Source organism: Diceros bicornis, chromosome 29 (assembly GCF_020826845.1).
Source record: "Diceros bicornis minor isolate mBicDic1 chromosome 29, mDicBic1.mat.cur, whole genome shotgun sequence".
NCBI classification, from domain to species: Eukaryota; Metazoa; Chordata; class Mammalia; order Perissodactyla; family Rhinocerotidae; genus Diceros; species Diceros bicornis.
This window is the reverse complement of record NC_080768.1, coordinates 40,049,596-40,055,341: the sequence shown is the minus strand read 5'-3', so window position 1 is coordinate 40,055,341 and position 5,746 is coordinate 40,049,596.

The window sequence follows — 5,746 nt, the reverse complement described above, 5'->3', positions numbered from 1 at the left end:
TGGCCTCAAAAACTGGAAAAGGCAGGAAGACAGATCCTCTCCTAGAGCCTCCAGAAGGAATGCAGCCCAGCCCACGCTTTGATTTTACCCCAGTGAGACCTGTGAAGGACTCCTGACCTCCAGAATGGTAAGATAATAAATTTGTGTTGTTTCAATCCACGTTTGTGGTAATATGTTATAGCAGCAACAGGAAACTAATATAAAAGATAAGTTAAGAAGTGATCATTCCCATTACAAAGCATCTTTGATCTAAGCAGGACATCCAAGCTTGCTTTATTTTAATGGCTTTTTTTGTTGTTGTTGCCAGAATTCCTTTAAACAGTTCCCCTGGTATATTTTATTTTTTGATTAAAAAATCTGTACCATAATTCCCTTCATTTTTGTGCAACTTTTTGGGAGGGAGCAGTTAATAGTTTCCTTTCTTCCTGCCATTATTCCTTCCCTTACCTCTCCAACATAGTTGTAGAAATCCTATAAATACTATCACACACATCGGGTAACCTCCCAGTCCCATTTTTCCTTGGAGACATTCCTGCTGGAGCCGTCTAGAACTCCTGCTCCATCAGATTGGCTGCCCACCAGGTTGTCGTCCTGAGATTTTCCTTCAACATCGCCCTGGGAAATCCCTTGGCCTCCCTCCTGTGTAGGTGCCCTTGTTTCCCGGATCCCATATCTTCCTCTTTCTTAGTGTGCCTCATTTTGTCGGAGAAAATTTTCCATAGCTTCCTAAGAAAGAGTGCTTGTCAAGTCTTTGTTGGGGGAAACTGGAGGGTGCCTAGGACCCTTCTGTACAATTTTTGCAACATCTTGTGAATCTATAATTATTTCCAGTTTAAAAGTTTTTAAAGTCTTTTTTTTTTTTGCTTCCTTCTTGATTGAAAATTTGACTGGACATAGAGTTTCAGGCTGAAATAATTTTCACTCAGAATTTTTAAGGCATCTTCTCCATTATAATTTCCAGTGTTGTCATTGACAAGCATGATAGTTATCCCTAGTGGTCTGAAATTTCATGCTGTAGGTCTTTTTTTCATTCATTGCGCCAGGTCCTCAACAGACACTTTCAACCTAGAATCTCATTTTCTTCAGCTCTGGGAAAGTTTTGTTATGATTCTTTATTTCCTCTTCTCTATTTTTCTGTTTTTAGAATTCCTCTTAATATTACAACTCTAGGACTGATTCTTGAACTGTCTTATCCTTTCTATATTTTTCATCTCTTTCTGTTCTGTTTTCTTGACGATTTCCTCAATTTTCTCTCCTAACTCCTCTGGGTATTTATTTCTAGGATCGTATTTTTAAATTTCCAAGAGCTTTTCCTTCGTCTCTGAATGTTCTCCTGTCACATCCAGTGTTATATCTCTCATTTTTTTTTTAGCTCTCTGAGGATATTTATTATAGTTTTAGGATGTCTGCTGCCTGCATTCTCTTTCGTTGAAGTTTCCATTTTGTTTTCATGAGCCTTCTCTCTCAAGTGTCTGTTTACCCTTATCCATTTCTATTTAAGACTAAGGAAATGAAAAGGAAAATGGAAGATGTGGGTGTGCTTGGGGGATGGTGGTGTCTTGTTGACTAATGGGTTTTTTGGTTGCAGATCCAAAAACCCATTTTCATTGGGAAATTTCATTGGGAGGTAAACCTCTTCTTTGAGGTACAGTTTTTCTAGAGAGAAATCCTCATCTCTTGACTGGTGGAGAGGAAGGCACAGTAATAAGCCTGGCTACTAGCATTGTAAGGTCTTATCATTCATTATGTAGATTTTCAGGTAATCCCTCCATTTTCATGAGAGACCTTACCCCCAACATATGCTATACCTGGTGTCCCCACATCTAGCAACTCTCTAGTTCATTTTCCCCAGAGAATGCCCCCTTTCCTGCTGAGAATGGAGAAGCCGTACCCTGACTCTACGGGGTTTGTGAAGGGGTTCTGGAGTTTAACTGTTCTTCATAGCATCTTTCAACCAATTCTTGTGGCTTTCTGCCCACGCCTTACTCCCACCTGCCAAAGAACTTGGCATCTCCAATTCTAAAGGCTTCGCCGAGTTCTGAGGCACAAATGGTCTTTGCTTCACATTTGGCCTTGTGGTTTATACCCATTTATTTCTTTCCTCCCATTTTATTTTGCTTTCAAAAGGCAGTAGAGATAAATGTGTGTTCCACCTATCATGTTTAACTAGATAAACAAGATAAAACCAATGGTCTGCTTTTTGAAGGTTAGATAGAACTCATCCGTGTCCCCTAGAAATTTTAAATGATACTCTACAAGAAAAAATCAATTTACTTAGTTTACAGGAACATACCATTGTTTAATGTGGGCTCTACATACACACTATACGTCTGTTTTTTATGATCAATGTAATTTAGTCACCTTACTTAAGAATTTGAACTATATTACCCAGTAGTGATGGAATGAATCCTGACATAATTCTGCAATTACTAGTCCTTAAATAATCCAAATAGCCCTGAAAAAACCTTTATGAAATGCCTACTGGAGTGACCTGCTGAAAGCCTTATAAAAGCCTGAAGCTGCCTACTTTGACAACAAAATAAGTAAAAATTAACCCTCAAAAATTTATTCATAAGGGGCCGGCCTGGTGGCGTAGTGGTTAATTTTGCGCACTCTGCTCTGGCGGCCCAGGGTTCGCAGGCTCCGATCCCGGGGGGTGGACCTACACACTGTTTATCAAGCTGTGGCAGGCATCCCACATATAAAATAGAGGAAGATGAGCACAGATGTTAGCCCATGGTCAATCTTCCTCAGCAAAAAGAGGAGGATTGGCAATGGATGTTAGCTCAGGGCTAATCTTCCTCACAAAAACAAAAAAAACACTTATTCATAAGAAAATTCTAACATCTGGCAAAGTTTGAATTGTTTTTTGACAATTTATTACCTCCTTCAATTTCTAAGAACCCATTTAGAAGGTTAAGTTAATAACAATCGCCGGGCTAAAAAAAGTGAACTATAGCATAGGCTCTAGTTTACATACTACACGTGCAGCTGAGAACCCTGGGGTCAGGGGCTCCTGTAGCGGTGACTGATCCAGGATCCCAAGAACACTCTACAGGGCTCTCCACAGTCACAAACCACTCTTCCTGTTTGTTTATGAAAGAACAAAGAGAACTCTGGAAGACACTGTGCTACGTTTTAATGGGTACCAGGTCCTTTTCAGAAGTAAAAATGAATATTATACCTCATTTATGTGCAATACTACACAGCGATCACAGGAAATTGGGAGTAAATAAACCCAATTTTCTTTCTAAAGGAGTTAATTCCAGGTAGCAAAACCACGATGAGTGCCTATGGTATAAATAAAATCTTTAAACGTGGATGCAGTACTCTTGCCGACTTCCTTATTAGAATTTTTATTCCAAACTACATTGCAGATCTCCAAAGAATCTAAAGTATTTCCTTCATTCTATTCGCCCTCACAAAATGTTACAAAGGGATGGAAAAGCATGGTTTCACATTTTAAGTTACCCTTTTTTTTTTAAATAATTTTTATTTTTCCCCCCAAAGCCCCAGTAGATAGTTTTATGTCATAGCTGCACATCCTTCCAGTTGCTGTACGTGGGACGCGCGCGGCCCCAGCATGGCCAGAGAAGCGGTGTGTCGGTGCGTGCCTGGGATCTGAACCCAGGCCACCAGCAGCGGAGCACGCGCACTTAACCACCAAGCCATGGGCCAGCCCTTTAAGTTACCCTTAAGCGATCAAAAGTCATGTGAGAATAGTGATTACTGAAATTGAGCAATGTTTGTTTATTTATTTATTTATTTGTGAGGAAGATCAGCCCTGAGCTAACATCCATGCCAATCTTCCTCTTTTTGCTGAGGAAGACCGGCCCTGAGCTAACATCTATTGCCAATCCTCCTCCTTTTTTTCCCCCTTTTTCTCCCCAAAGCCCCAGTAGATAGTTGTATGTCATAGTTGCACATCCTTCTAGTTGCTGTACATGGGACGCCGCCTCAGCATGGCCGGACAAGTGATGTGTTGGTGCGCGCCCAGGATCCGAACCAGGCTGCCAGTAGCGGAGCATGCGCACTCAACCGCTAAGCCACTGGGCCGGCCTCTAACAATGCATATTTTTAAAATACTGAGGGGAGGGGCCAGCCCCATGGTGTAGTGGTTAAGTTGGGCATGCTCCACTTCGGTGACATGTGTTCACAGGTTTGGATCCTGGGCACGGACCTACACCACTCATCACTTGCCAGCCGTGCTGTGGTGCTGACCCACACATAAAGTGGAGGAAGACTGGCACTGATGTTAGCTCAGGGCTAGTCTTCCTCAAGCAAAAAAAGAAAAAAGAGGAGGATTGGCAATGGTCGTTAGCTCAGGGTTCATCTTCCTCAGCAAAAAATAAAAAAATAAAAAATAAATTAAATACTGAGGGGAATTCAATAGAGGAACTTTCTGTGGAGAGCTGTGCGAGATAAGCCTTCCACCTCCCTCCACCTGTAGGTTCCTCACTCTGGGAACACCCACGTGTTCTGTCTCTGATACTGGCTCAAGGTTGATATAAGGGAAGCCATATTGTAGAAAAGAAACCCTATTGTAACTTTGAATGACCTCTGACTAACTAACCCAGCTGGATATGCACCCTCCAGGAGGTCTAACTGCTCTGTAGATTTTACAACCCTTGCTTGTGCACATACCTCCCAGCTGTGATAAGTTGATAACTTTGTTCGTTTGAGTTCCTTAGGATGTGATGACCCCCAACAGAGAGTCTATGCTGATAGCCATCATCAAGCAAAACTGAAAGATCTGGTGTGGCACTCCCAGTCTGTAACACCAGAAGGTCAACATTCCTAACGCCCTCCCCTGTAACCCACCAGCCTATATAACTGCTGTTAAGATTTTGTGCCCCCTTAAGACAGTTCTTTGAAACGTTAGTTGGCCATCTTCCCTCTTGCTAGCAAGCTGTAATAAACTGCCCTTTCTTTTCCACCATCTTGCCTCTTGATGATTGGCTTTTGTCTCACGGCGAGGAGATCGTGCCCTTCGTGTGGGAACACCTCTGCCGAACCATTAACAGTCACTGAAGGCCCCCAGAAGCTTAGTGTTTGTAGCACCACGAGATAATGAGAAAGCACATTATAAACCGTGCAGTGGTGATGATTCTTTAACACTTGGAATAAGGTAAGCAGGGAGAGAGCACTGAATCTCTGGCTGCACACTGAGAATGGCTCACCTCATCTGCCTCTTCTTCTGACTATACTTCTGCTGAATGTGAGGCAGCAAGCTATGGGGGCGATGAATTCCCCATCTAGGTTTCAGTTAGAACGTAAGTTCCTCTTACGATTTTGCAGTTCTGTTGGCACTGAATTATGTCCGAGCACAAGCTGAAGACTGAACCCTGACAGGCAAGGTCCAGTCAGGGGTCTGGCACTGGCATTATAAGGCATCAGAGAACTTGGAGAGGCACAGCAGGAGCCTCTGCTGGGTGGAAATGACTCCCACCAACTCTCCCATTCTAGAAATGGGTTTGTCTGAGGCCACACAATCAATCTGAGGCAACGCTGAGATTGTAACTCAGGTCTTCTCATCCTAGTACAGTGTCCCTTCCCCTCACCATGCTGTTTATTTTAGCTCAGCTGTCAATATTTAAAAAATTTGTTTGAAACTGTTAGTTCTGCTCCAATGCAAAGTCAAAAAAAAGGCTAAGAAAAACCCTCAAACAAGAATTACAACATGAATAGGTAATACCTAATCAACGACTCCACATGATAACTCCCTATGTCAAGTGAAGAGTCATGA